We start from the raw sequence: 14,619 nt of genomic DNA, 5'->3' as shown, positions 1-14,619 counted from the left end.
TGGAAAACCAGGCTCTCCTGTCAGTCTTTTACCAGAAACAAACCATTTTCTTCTTTTTTTATTTATTTTTTATTTTATTTAGACGTTTGGACTGCAGCCTTTTAGGGGCATTAGAGAATGGTGATAATGTAGAACAACGGCCGCTCTCCTGAGATCCTTTGTCCTGGGATAGAGATTCATTTGGAAGAAATTGGACATTAACAATCTTTCATGAAAGTGAAATTTAAAACTTGCACAAAATGAAATCAATACAAAGGAAATACAAGTGGTGCCTTGGATTACGAGCATAATTCGTTCCGGGACCGTGCTTGTAATCTAAATCCACTCTTAAAACAAAGCAAATTTTCATATAAGAAATCATTGAAATGCAGACAGTTGGTTTTACACCGCCAAAATAATGACTTTTAAAAATTCTGAATAACATGTAAAACACATCAAACATTTAGCTGAATATGTGATATTATACTGTAAGTTAATGTACAGTAGCATGTGGTGTATTATGTATAGTAAGTGCAGAAACCTGAAAACACAGAAGCAGACAGAGGTCTGTGTGGTCACATGACAGCAAGGGGGAAGGGGTGTGTGTTCCACCAGGACCAATCATGAAGGGAGAATCATTGAGCTGTGCAGGAGGACAGTGACAGAAACTTTTCTATACAGCAGTGTGAATGGCTGAGTTTAGGTGCATGCACATTGTAGCAGGAATGGAGAGGATGGGAAACCCAGTACAGGGAGCTCTTAAACCAAAGCAATGCTCTTAAACCAAGTTACAATCTTGAAAAACTGTGAACTCTTTTTGCAAAGCGCTCTCAATCCAAGTTACTCTTAAACCAAGGTACCGCTGTAAATGGAATATGTTTAAATAAAAGAAAAGACTGTTACCCAGAGGATTAGGTCGGGTTCTCTTTTTACTTGAGATAATCAATACATTCTTTGTATTTATAGTCAGTATAGACAGTATAACAGTATGCAGTATATACAGACCAGTAGGCCAATATGCAGTTGGCAAAATAGTTACCTGTACCTGGGCATATGTTAGGGGTGTTTTAGAGCTGTATGTATGGGGCAATTGTTATATAGTGAGAATATTCAGCCATAAATCATATAAATATTTATACCTCTCTTTGACTAAAATAGACAATTTCTATAATTTGGAAATAAAACTCATGAGTATTGGAATGGACATTGGGCTCATTTATTCAAAAGGAAAATATGTTTGAACATGAAAGAAAATCTTTCAACTGCAATTAATGTTCCAAACTGCTGACACTGTTAGGTCAAGGAGACACCTGATACCTTTCATATATCTGTCTATGCTTCCAGAACATAGACAAAGGCTTTTATTCTCATGTGCAAAGTGTCATAGAGGTCTCCCAAGCTCCTGAAGTGCAGCATTCTGGAATGCCTCCCCCTCCCCATCCCTATCCCTGTTTGTTTAACCATCAGTCCCAAGCAAGGTCAAGGATAGGAGGGGAAGCAACAATGTGTTACAACCTTCAGCACTTCTGGAGCTCAGAAAAGACTCGTTGACTCTTTGTACTATGGAATAAAATCATTTTTCTTTGTTCTGGAAGGGCAGCTAGATAGATGAAATGTACCTTGGGTCTGCTGGTCCTAACAGCTATCTAACAGTTTCAGCAGTTTGGAACGTAAATTGCATCTGACAGATTCACTTTAAGGTGCTGTGGTGCCCCATGTGAAGCTGTTCTGCTATTGACCTTGTACTGATCATGGGGAATTTATCAACCTGTTGAAAACACTTTCTTGGCGTAAATTGCTCCATATGGCTAGTACATTGCATTTTGGACAAATTTATCAACAATTTTAGGTTACAAAGAATGATTTCTTGCTATACTCCAGACAGTTTTCAATTTCTGACCGAAAAGAGTCCGCGGCTGTGTAGTGTCTAAGTATAAGACACATTTTTCATCTAGTGAATGATTGATTCTGTCTTGAATTTTTGACTCTGGGTAGACCATAATAAATATAGTTCAGTTTGTACAATTGGACAGATTTCTGGTACACTTCACATAACTTTTCAGCGTATGTCAGACAGATTTCTGGTGTATCAGACAAGAGGACAGGTTTAGGATGTGCAATTTTTAGTGCAAACATAGGTAGATAGACTTTAAATTTGCCCTATTTATCTAATGCATCAGTCTAATTGAAATATTAGGACACACCTCCTTTATACCAAGACCAAACCCCCCTCATTGACTTAGCTGATTAGTATTATCAGGCCATTATTTTATACCCAAAACTATTTTGCTTTGACCAGCAGGTTCTGCATATCCAGGCAGTCTAGTGGGACCACAACTATAAAATCTGGCCAAACACAGTGTTCTATTAAGAGGTTGCACGTCAGTATGCAGGCGATCCAACACATAATGAACTATGCAATCCTAGTGGTCTGGACAAAAAAGGTCTAGTGGTTTATTTATCCCTCCAGACTCCAGCATTGTCCCTTGACAGGAAGCTGAATACTTATCACATTCAGCTTTCTTTTCTTTCCCTGCAATGATCATAGAAACACTGATATGGATAGCTAAACACTTTTATTTTATTTAATTTTTTTATAAATTTTGTCCCTTGTCTTTATAAGACAATGACTAATGTTTGCATTGGTTTATGATGCCATAAAAATATAATTATTGGTATATATGATAAACCTTTCTTTTATTATTACTAGAATACATGGCATGCAAGCGCCAGTATGTACAGACTTTTATGTGTTCAGTTTATAAAGACTTCTCTATGTAATCGTTTTTAGAGCTCTAAATTATGCGTCCACATTCACTTAGAAGGAATAAATGTTTTCCCTCTATCACTGCTTTTATTACAGCTATAGCATAAGTATATTTTTAGATGAAGGCGTCACTGAAGTGCTTTTTCAAAACAGCTTCTAGCAAACTGCTGTACTATGTGAATGTCATTATGGTTCCTGCATTAACCAATTGCAATGAGTAATTTAATGAGTCTTTCTATCTGAACTAAGAGGTACATTGTCTAATAGGATTTCCTTCTGCCAAATCCCTGATTACTGTCAGACCTTGTCTGCATATCCCGTTATAAGACTGCTGATGTTCATCAGGTTTTACACAGCAGATCCTACCTTGCTCTGAGCTCATGTCTCCTGCCCATTCATCTTGTTGATAAAGAACAGACTTTGCTTTATGCACCATAAATTTATTTCCTTCAAGTAATTTGAAACCTGATATTGTAGGACATGTATTGAATTGCATAGGCAGTGACCCCCTAATCTATTATTTCCTATATTGCTCAGTTCTAGCTAAGAGCAGATTCAGAGAAATCACATATACTGATGGCTTTCCAGACAGCCCCACAATAAATGGAGTCAAAATTCTGCCTATTGTGATTGACAGCCATAGGAAATTAGGTTTCCCCTGCAATACAGAAGAAAGGCTGCATTTCATTTCCATGCAGTGAATTGGCATATACTGTACTTAGGTTTTATCTCTGCTGCATCCAGTGCTGTCGCTCCGGTCCTCCCTGCCTGTGACTGGGCATGTAATCTCTGCAGGAAAGTAAACAAAGGTGGCATGGAGGACCAAACCATTAGCACTGGACATAATGGGGAAAAAAGGTGGGGAGGATAGTGTATTAACTAAACCACTGCGCCTTTTAGACCACGTTCACACACTGTATTTTTACTGTTGCAGATCGCAACAATGGCCGCTGTTTATTGACAGTGTTAAATCCCATTAGTGTGTATGGAACAATGCTGTATACATTACGGCGGTGTTCTCTGCGGCCACACAAAATAATTGACAGGTCTATTTTGTGCGTCCGCTATTCAGTGAACAGCGACCAGACAAAATAGTCTATGCTCACAGTGTAAAGTACGGCTCCCGTAATTATGGCTAATTGAAGTGCGGGCACACCCGAATCTGCTCATTCAAACTGAAATCAAATAATGTTCACCGGGTGAATATGAGAGACAGCAGCCGTTGTTTGACACAGCCGTGTCACACAACGACCGCTGCTCTTGCCATGTGTGAACATGTCCTTATATCTTTTCCAGCTCCAGAGCAACCTTTCTATGAACCGGTGCCTAGAACAGCATACTCCAAATGAGGCTGCACCAAAGCTTTGTAAAGTTGTAATAATATGTTCCTATCCTGTGAGTCAGTGCCCCTTTTAGTGCATGACAGTATCCATATGCTAACCTTAGAAGCAGCTCATTGATGCTGGATGCTGTTCTGTAGTCTATGGTCTAAATCAGAGGTCTCAAACTCGCGGCCCTCCAGCTGTTGCCAAACTACAATTCCCATCAGGCCTGGACAGCCAAAGCTTTAGCATGGGCTGTCCAGGCATGATGGGAATTGTAGTTTGGCAACAGCTGGAGGGCCGCGAGTTTGAGACCCTTGGTCTAAATGCTGAGATGCCACCATGGCCTGGCAGAGCCACTGGGCAGCATGGATGGTTGCTTGCTGCAGAAGATGTCTGTGCCAGGTTGGGCATTCTGGCATTGACACACTGCCCCACAACAGTGGAGGAGGCTAGAGTGGGGGGGTTTTGGTGGAGTGTTTTGTCACTAGAAAGGGACAGTATACGGTGAAACCATATGGGGTGTCTTAGAACCTGCAGTACCCTGTAAGGGAGATTTGTTGGCTTGTTTATTGTGGAAGGTTGGTAGCAGGTCACAAGTGCCTGAGTAGCAGCTGTGCAAAGCTTAGCTGTGAGCATATGAGAGCATGTAAAGTAACATGGGAGCTAGTTGGAGGCGTCCCTTGCATTGCCATGTTTTGGGGAGGTTTTATTGCCAATGGAGGAGAATGCCACGCCGGGAATATTTTTATTGCCAATGGAGGCTAGCTCTGAGAGAGACCATGCGGATTGACTATTTCCTAGGGAGATTCAAAGCCAAGGTTTCTCTAGAATGTATTAGTGGGGTTAAGGACACCTAGAGCCTTTGTGGCTTGTTTAGTGGTCTGGATATTTTGCAGTAATGGACTGGGCATAAATATTGGGACTGCCAATGGGGAGTCCCTGTAAGGAAAATGGAGTAAACAAGAACCCCCCCCCCCTCCAACATGCAGTAATGATGCAATGATTAGGTGAAGTCAACCATGCGGCAAGTGAAGTGGTCTGTTGAAATGGATCTGAAGACGTTCTAGATGTTCTTTCTTGTAGACCAGTCAGAGTAAGCGGAATACGATGTTTATGAGTATTCTCGCAAGTAATGTCTGTTTGTCACAGACTAATGCTACGTTTACACGGAGCGATAATTCAGCGAATTTTTAGCGAACGATGAACAACGATTTGAGAACATGTTGAAAGATCAAAATGAACGATTTTTTGCTCATCGCTTGATCGTTTGCTGTGTTTACACGGAACAATTATCGCTCAAATGCGATCGTTATTGCGAAAATTCGAGCGATAATCGTTCCGTGTAAACGCAGCATAAGGGTACAAACCCACACAGCGTATACACAGCAGATACGCAACAAATACGCAGCAAATACGCAGCAGATTTGTTGGTACAGATTTGATGCTGTGTCCAGTTGTTTAGATCTAATCTGCTGCGTATTTGCTGCGTGTTTGCTGCGTATTTGCTGCGTATCGCAGCAGTAAATACGCTGCTTATACGGTGTGTGGGTTTATACCCTAAGGGTGCGTTTACACAGAAAGATTGATCTGACAGATTTTGGAAGCCAAAGCCAGAAAAAATTTGATAGATCCAAGTCTTTTCTTTATGACCTGATCCCTGTTTATAGTCTGTTCCTGGTTTTGGCTTCAAAGATCTGTCAGATAAATCTGTCTGTATAAATGCACCATTAGGCTATGTTCACACTACGTATTTTTGAGGCTGTATAGCAACCAAAACAAGGAGTGGATTGAAAACACAGAAAGGATCAGTTCACACAATGATGAAATTGAGTGGATGGCTGCCATATAACAGTAAATAACTGCCATTATTTCAATATAACAGCCGTTGTTCTAAAATAACAGCAAATATTTTCCATTAAATGGCGGCCATCCACTCAATTTCAACATTGTGTGAACAGATCCTTTCTGTGTTTTCAATCCACTCCTGGTTTTGGTTGCAATATGAGGACCACAATACTGACTGAAATATACATAGTGTGAACCCAGGCTAAGGCTGCGTTCACACTACGTATATTTCAGTCAGTATATTTCAGTCAGTATTGCAACCAAAACCAGGAACGGATTAAAAACACAGAAAGGATCTGTTCACACAATGTTGTCATTGAGTGGATGGCCGCCATATAACAGTAAATAACTGCCATTATTTCAATATAACAGCCGTTGTTCTAAAATAACAGCAAATATTTTGCATTAAATGGCAGCCATCCACTCAATTACAACATTATGTGAACAGAGCCTTTCTGTGTTTTTAATCCACTCCTGGTTTTGGTTGTAATACTGACTGAAATATACTGACTGAAATATACGTAGTGTGAACGCAGCCTTAGGGTAGGAGGGGTAGCATCCCTGAGGACTTATAGTGGACTGTATATATCTCTACAACTAGGCCACCCTGGCCTGCTTGTAGCTACAGGAGGTGGTCAAGAACCAGAAAAACAATTCCCTGTAACTGTAATGGGAGTTGTATAGACTGTTCCCACAACTCCAATAGCGTATAGCTATGCCATAAATGTCTCAGGTGAGAATGCCCCTTTGAGCTGTGTAAGCAATGTGTGTTTTCAGCCACCAAGCTTACAAAACCCGTCTATAACCATCATGGCCGCCAAAAAAGATCGTAAATAAAAACAAAAGATGGGGAATTAAGCAATGTAGTCAAGAGTTTTTTTTGTCAAAAGTCAATTGGGGGGCTGCGGGGGGTTGGTTAAGTATTATATCAGATTACATTTTTTTTTAACCCCAGATACATTACTTACACAGTAACTTGTGAACACAGACACATGAGCGGATCTTTGGTGATGGGGTTAAGGATATGCTTGTGTTTGTTTACATTGATGTCTCCTTGTTACAGTGTTCAGGATGAGCTGCCTACATCATTGATCTCCTTGTAAAGAACTCGACATACACGAATGATGCTATGTCAACAATTAGAACCACGTTCTCAGCTGTGGTACTCAGCATCTGTTCCCAGGGACCGTGTTCTGAAGTTGAACTATAGTTATGTATATTGTGTAGACTTTTCGCTGAGCATTATTATTAATACTATTTTGGTAGCATTCAGCAGCTTGTCCTTTTCTCTGGAACAAGAATTTTCCCAGTGTTTGCACAAGTGTGGTAAGGTAATCCTATGCAGCGTGGACAAATAAGATTCTACAATGTGTAAATAATTTAGTTCTGCTTAGTCCATTCCATAGCCAGAGTCTCTGTTACGGGTGTCGGCTTCTGAGATACACAGGTGTCTTTCCTTGTGCAATTCTGCACCTGTTATTTGGTAGATATCTATCTGTGGCCAACATTGATCAGAAGCAATAACAACGCTGGGTGTTAAGCTTTTTTTTACTTACCATTCGGAAGAAATCTAATGTCATTGGTATCTAGTAACCTCTAGCAAGCGTGTGACATTCACGGCAAGACATTGCTAGTCTGCTCGTGACTACAGGGTTTATCCTTTATAAAGATATACTACATGTTACATACAAACATAGCTGGTGAGTAGAGTAAGGCAAATAGTTTATTATTTTTACCTTGTTTAAGGTATATACTGTACCATAAAGAAGAAGCTAATCTGTATGTAGTATTTAACGTGTAGATAGTAAATTGACCTATATGTTAGGGAACACTTTGATTTGCGATTCTGAAATATTGCTGTTCAGTTAGGTAGCTGTACAGACTAAGGGCATTTTTATATGGAGCGATAATCTAATTTGGCCGATTATCGCTCCGTGTAATAGAGACAACGATCAGCCGATCAGTGCATGATAGTGATGCGCGGCCGACAGGTGACTATTCCCCAAACACCTGACACCTTACCTATCCCCGCTCCCAGTCTTTTCTCCTTTGCTCCACTGCTTCCCGGTCCAGATAGCTTCAGCTTCTGAGCGGCCTGTCAGCTGACAGGCGGCTCAGCCAATCACAGGCTGCTCAGACGCTGCTGCCACCGGGAAGCTGCAGAGCACAGGAGAGAAGACCGGGAATGGGGAGAGATAAGGTGTTAGGTGTTTGGGCAAGGGCTGCATGGACATCGCTAACGATGACCATGCAGCCCTTATTGTCCGATTATCCGGCAGTCTAATATGTTCAGTAAATGAGTGCCTATCTTGCATGTCGGTGCTCGTTTACTAAAATGATTGGACCGTAGTCGTCCCATGTAATAGTACCCTAAGATTTCCCAGTTGTTTTTTTTTTTTTTTCAGTTATATCTAACTTTTGTGCTGTTTTTCTCTGGGTCTCCTTCATTGATTTACCATCAAGACAAAATCTGTGTTAAAGGAAGGGGAGATGAGCACTCGAAGCATTGCTGAGATTCAGTACTTCTATACTTCACAATATCATTACTTACTCATTTTGGCAGAATCATATCACAATATGTATATAATGTTTATGATGCATATCACATTTTATTTACACAGTTTGATACTTCTAGTATTTCACTACCAGTAAAGAACCCCATTAGGTAAATCCTAAAGTCATTTGGTCGTAGATTGAAAATAGCAGCAAAGAGAGAGTTTCAGATACAAGGTCAGGGTTAAGGACTGTGCATGAAGTATAAATGGCACAAACTGTGCTCTTGATATTCACTTTCATCGACCACAGGCATATTTGTCTTGTGGCATGAGGTGGATCATTCGGATGTTATACTAGAAGCATTACTGCTAGTGTCTCGTTGTCTTGTCGAGATTTATATTTATGTTCTGCTGCGTTGTGTCTCACACTCGTGAATATGTTCCTTGGCAGACTGTAGAGCTTAGGTCTCTGTAATAGTCATAGGCCTTAGGCACCCATGATCCTATCACCAGTTCTCAGGCCTTTTTTGTCCGCTACTCACTGCTGCCGCCACTTCTTCAGAAATGAACTCGTCTTGGCAGTGACAGGCCACTCAGCCAATCATTGACTGACGGGACAGCACTGCGGCCAGTAATTGGATGAGCAGGATAATTGGAGATACCGCAGGAGGAAATTAGGGGAGCACAGAGAGGTAAGCATAGGCTCTTTATTATATTCTATATATAACAGTAGTTACTGCTTTGAGTTGGTCTGCCTTGACACAAATTGTTTAGTTTCTACATGATGAGAGGTATTCATCAAAACTTTTTTCAAGAACTTTTTGAAAATAGCTCAAAACATTTCTACGGCTTTGTGGTGACCACTATTCTGGGCTGGATGTAGGTTGATCCAGTTCAAAATGGATCTGTGGTCTTTTTTTGATCTTTTAAATATGGAACTCATGTTGTCAGTACGAACATTTATAAAAAGGATTAGATGCCATTAGAGGATATATATATTTCCAATTTTAGATTAAATGATGTATATGTACTGAACTTTTGTAACCTAAGCATCTAATGGGCATAGCATCTTGCCCGTATGACTGGCCGTGGCTGGTACTGCAATTCAGTCCCAAAAATTACAGTATCTTCCCATCTGAAGAAGTTATCCCCTCTTCCCAGGATAGAAGGTACAAATGTTGATTGGTGGCGGTCCGACTGCTGTGAATAGAGAATAAGGTCTTCAGATAGAAGAATTGAAGACCCATTGAAGACCCATGCAAAAGGGAAGGTGATCAATGCTAATGCCACCCTCTCCTATACCATTTTTTCAGTGTTTTTGAAGTGTACATACCTGTAATAAGCAATCTTCACCGAATCAGTGTGCAGTCTCTCCTGTTGCTGGAAGATAGGGTAACTGTTGATACATCCACGTTGAGTGAGTTCTGGGCACAAGCCCTAGTCTTGTTTAGAATGGCTTGTGAGCGTAACACATCAGACGTGATCCTATCCTTAGTTAAACCTCCAGTGGCAGGAGCGACTGTGCGCATGTAATAAACCTGCCTTTTCAAGTGTTTTCCAGGGTGTTTATTCTACAACAGTATTTAGTGCTGTTTTTTTGTGACTTTTATAACAAGTCCTATGGACCCTATGGAAAAAAAAAGGATAAACAAAAAAAAAAACTCTCTGTATATGTACACTTTTCACAAATGTTTATAAACTTTATGGTTACGTAATTTTCACATGCTGTTAATTTATAAAAAAAAAAAACACAAGCCTAGCCTAGGGCTTGTTTATGGTTTTGGGCAATTGTTTGAAAAGTCAGAGGCCTCAAAACACCTGTTTCACATCTCAAGAAAATGCTCCAATTGGCTGTACTCAAATTTGTCAGAGCTGCCAACCTTGAGTATGGCCAATTGGCATTTTTTTCCCTTGTACGTTTTTGCTTTATAACGTTACAAGACGTTCCACCAATTGGAGACACCATACCTAGGGTCACCTGTACCCCATACCTTGGGGTGATACGCACAACACTCAAGAGGTGAAAAGGCGAGCACTGAGTTTGTTCTCCCGCTCTACTACATATACCTTTATGCGATCACACGATCATTCATTTAGAGATTCTTTGAGCTACAGCTTTTGCTGTAGCCAAAAAAAGTTAATAAAAGGGGCCTAAATGCAATAATAAAGCTAAGAAAAGCTTACTTTTTTTTTGTCTGTAATATTGATATGAGCCTTAAAAAATGTTGTGAACATAGGCTACAAACCCACTTGCCCGATCTGCAGCGAGTCTCCTTGCTGCGTTTTTGCAGCGAGACTCGTTGCAGATCCCAGCCCTATACTTTCATTAGCAGAGAAACTCGCAGCAAGGATGTACATCCCTGCTGCGATTTTGTCTGCAGCCCTCCCCATTAACCCCCTAGCCGCGGGACATTATACATTACCGGGTCCCCATTCCTGCTTGCTTCGGGGCTCCCGGTGTCTTCACGGCCCGCCTTGCCAATCAGTGCCCTGCGGCGGGGCAGCGCACTGATTGGCCGGGCAGAACGTGCCGGGAGCCACCGAAGCAAGCAGGAGCGGGGACCTGGTAATATATATCCTACCCGCCCCCCCGATCGCCCCCGGCTGCATGATCGCCCCCCCCGCACCCCCCGGCCGCATGATCGGGGGGCGATCGTGCGGCCGGGGGGTGCGGGGGGGGCGATCGTGCGGCCGGGGGGTGCGGGGGGCGATCGTGCGGCCGGGGGGTGCGGGGGGGCGATCGTGCGGCCGGGCGCTGGGGGCGATCGGGGCTGCGGGAGCGATCGGGGCTGCGGGGGGCTATCGTACGGCCGGGGGGTGCGGGGGGCGATCATGCGGCCGGGGGCGATCGGGGCTGCAGGGGGGGCGGGCAGGATATACATTACCAGGTCCCCGCTCCTGCTTGCTTCAGCGGCTCCCGGCACATTCCGCCCGGCCAATCAGTGTGCTGCCCCGCCGCAGCGCACTGATTGGCCGGGCGGGCCGTGAAGACATCGGGAGCCCTGAAACAAGCAGGAACGGGGACGCGGTAATGTATAATGTCCGGCGGCTAGGGGGTTAATGGGGAGGGCTGCAGACAAAATCGCAGCAGGGATGTACATCCCTGCTGCGAGTTTCTCTGCTAATAAAAGTATAGGGCTGGGATCTGCAGCGAGTCTCGCTGCAAAAACGCAGCAAGGAGACTCGCTGCAGATCCGGCAAGTGGGTTTGTACCCTTAAGGTACAATAACAGGTGTCGAATGGGGTTAGGTAGAAAACTTTAAAGGGGTTATCCAGCGCTACAAAAACATGGCCACTTTAGCACCAATCTTGTCTATAGTTCAGGTGTGGTTTGCAATTAAGCTCCATTTACTTAAATGGAACTGAGTTTCAAACCCCATCCAATCTGGAGACAAGAGAGGGGGAAAAGTGACCATGTTTTTGTAGCGCTGGATAACCCCTTTAAAGGGGTTATCCAGCGCTACAAAAACATGGCCACTTTCCCCCTACTTTTGTCTCCAGTTTGGGTGGGGTTTTGAAACTGAGTTCCATTGAAGTAAATGGAGCTTAATTGCAAACTGCACCTGAACTGGAGACAACAGTAGGGGGAGAAGTGGCCATGTTTTTGTAGCGCTGGATAACCCCTTTAAGACTAGCACATATTTTGATCACCTACCAAAGCATGTGCCACAAAACAAGTACAATTTTGGTTTGAAATGCAGTGCAAAGTGTAATAATATTTGGCAGATATTCAAGGCTAGCCTGTACCTTACATATTGTACAGTAAATTTCTCTCCTCACGAATATTACACCGTGTGAACATACTCTAAGAATGATTCCATAGAAAATCTTAGTCTTTGGTACAGCATGTAAAGATCCCAATCATGGTACAGTATATACATGCCTTTTTTTTTTTTTTTTTGCAAACGAGGAAATATTGTAAAACCAACAGAGCAGTAAGGGATAGCAAAATGCAAGATGCTCTAAATATGTTTATTACAGCATTGCAAAATCCTGATTTTATTTTATTATTTTTCTGCAGTGTAATATTACTATAAATAAGAGCCCAAATGAGAAGGGGAAATGGTTTTCTTACACACAATCTAATGAGATACCAAGAGAACAGCTGGATTTTTATATGTGGCTCTCGCAGGGGTTTGCATTTCTTGTTTAGGCATTTGTATCATCATGCTCACACTTGACATAATATCCTTGTCTTCCTTGTGTGTTGCCTTCTTCATATACATGCCACAGCCCTCTCCTGTCTTTTTCTGCTTGGCTGGAGGTTTTGCCTTTGTCCCTCACACACTGAACAAACAAGGATTTTCCCTCAGCTGTTACATTGTCTTCCCAAACATCTCTGGACTGAAGCCAAGGGCAGCTCCAGGAAAGGTCAGGTAGAGTAACCATATCGCTGCCAAAGTGTGTAAGGCAATAAAAAGGCAGTCTATTTCTATCTATAAAGGAGATGCCTGTTACCTGAAGCATGGACTCATTGCTCATGTCCGTTTTAGTGGAGGCCAGTTTCTTAAATGGTGCTGACGTCCTTGCTGCTTTGTTAGGGTGAATACACATGAGGTGGAAGGGTGCCGGAGAGAGCTGAACCATTACCATAGTGCTGGAAAATATTATATGTTGGGATTAGATGTCACCTTCATTGACAGATAACCAAGGTTATGCTATATGAAGAGGATGTGCAATAAATTTTGTCATCATGGGAACCGCTTATAGACTGACCAGACTAAAATATACAATGTACTCTGTCTACCCCAGCCCATTAATGTATGGCTCTCCGTAAAGGCTCAGAGCTTGATCCTCAAGGGCAGACTCTGCGTACTCCATCTACTCCAGCATGTCAATCATGTTGACACAGATCGACTGGCGGTGATTTTCAAACAACCTGAGCCCTTGTTAAAAATCTGACACTCTCTTAGACTGGTTAAAACTGTCCAAGGCCCAATCCACACCTCGCTTTTTCTTCTGGGACCTCAGAAATCTGGATCAGTGATGTCCTAGAGAAACTATTCATTTTGCATAAATGATGCATCTGTTTTGCTGATCCGCAGAAACAGATAAGTGGGAGGGGACTGTGTAGTAGATGCTTCAGTAAAAAATGGAGGGCACATGGATGGTGCACCCGTATGTGGCCCCCCCACTGTGTTTAATACTTTCATAGACCAGGGTATAGATTGCACTCTGTCTACCCCAGCATATCAATGTAAGCACTGTTTTTTTTAGCCTGGCATTATGGCAAACAATATATCATTCTATTTTCTCAGGAATTAGGCCTTCCATTCTTTTGTATTCTACAGTTCGCTTCTGCAAGCAAATAGGAAAGAGCAATAAGCGAAAAGTTAGATAGCATACTGTGCCGCTGGTTGTTACTTTTACGTTCAGGCTGCCTATGGAAGCCAAGAGAACATACAGTTATCCTGTGCATGCAAAGTACACTTATTGAAAAAAAAATTATGCACCAAGATACAAGTGTTGCATTGCTGCAAAACTAGGCTTGCAGTTATGTTTCAAGCAGATATGTATATGGATAAAGATGTGGTTAGACACTGCGGCTGAGATTTATTAAAAGGTGTAAAATATAGACTGGTGTAAACTGCCCACAGCAACCAATCACAGCTTCTCTATCATTCTACCAGAGCTGAAAGCTGAGCTGTGATTGGTCGCTATGAGCAGTATACACCAGTCTATATCTTACACCCTTTGATAAATCTCCCTCTTCGTCTTGTCACGACGCCTTCGCCCTGTAAAAAGGCTTACGAATTGGCTGTCATCCAAGAAAATAGAAACAAGCTTTTTAGGAGGTGTTGTTAGCGGTGGTTGTTTTAGGGAACACACGGCGAAGAACCTCTGAATGGACCCAACAGACCACCAGGAGAGAAGGGTGATCGCTAGATCGTCCGGTCAGCCCGTAGAGGATAACGTTGATCTGCTGCTGCCGCCCCTATTCCATGGAGCAATGGCAGCATATCGCTGCTATCACAGTCATTTGTCTTTCAACATGTTGAAAGATAAACGACAGCAACAATCAGCCGACATCGTCCATGTCGGCTAATCGTTGCCTTCTATTACACGGGTTTTGTGTAATTGGGCCTTAAGAGGCACTCTCCTGTAGGGAACGTCCTATAGTTAGTGAGTATGCCCTGTTACGACATTTAAGCCATGTATTTTATCCCCCTCTAATAATCGATTTTTCTGTCTTCCTTGACCCCTTGTT

The 14,619-nt window shown here is 42.4% G+C and overlaps 1 protein-coding gene and 1 long non-coding RNA gene across 8 annotated transcripts in view; one reads left to right on the top strand and one right to left on the bottom strand.

Moving 5' to 3' along the window:
- Positions 1–14,619, top strand: part of KCNMA1 (potassium calcium-activated channel subfamily M alpha 1) — a 332,984-nt gene that overhangs the window by 50,466 nt on the left and 267,899 nt on the right. Inside the window, exon 1 of one of the 7 annotated variants that reach the window (XM_069980870.1) lies at positions 8,967–9,103. The exons of the other annotated variants lie outside the window; for them this stretch is intronic. The gene's annotated coding sequence lies outside the window, so the exon portion shown is untranslated. Of the gene's footprint in view, positions 1–8,966; positions 9,104–14,619 lie in introns of those variants that run through there. 7 annotated transcript variants of the gene reach the window in all.
- On the bottom strand, positions 9,105–9,834 carry LOC138799548 (uncharacterized). Its single transcript, XR_011364277.1, has 2 exons — positions 9,745–9,834; positions 9,105–9,611 (listed from the first exon to the last, which is right to left on the bottom strand). It is a non-coding gene; the product is annotated as an uncharacterized lncRNA (long non-coding RNA).

The sequence above is a fragment of the Dendropsophus ebraccatus genome, chromosome 8 (genome assembly GCF_027789765.1).
Source record: "Dendropsophus ebraccatus isolate aDenEbr1 chromosome 8, aDenEbr1.pat, whole genome shotgun sequence".
NCBI classification, from domain to species: Eukaryota; Metazoa; Chordata; class Amphibia; order Anura; family Hylidae; genus Dendropsophus; species Dendropsophus ebraccatus.
The sequence above is the reverse complement of the archived record's forward strand: the minus strand, read 5'-3'. Positions and strand labels throughout refer to the sequence as shown.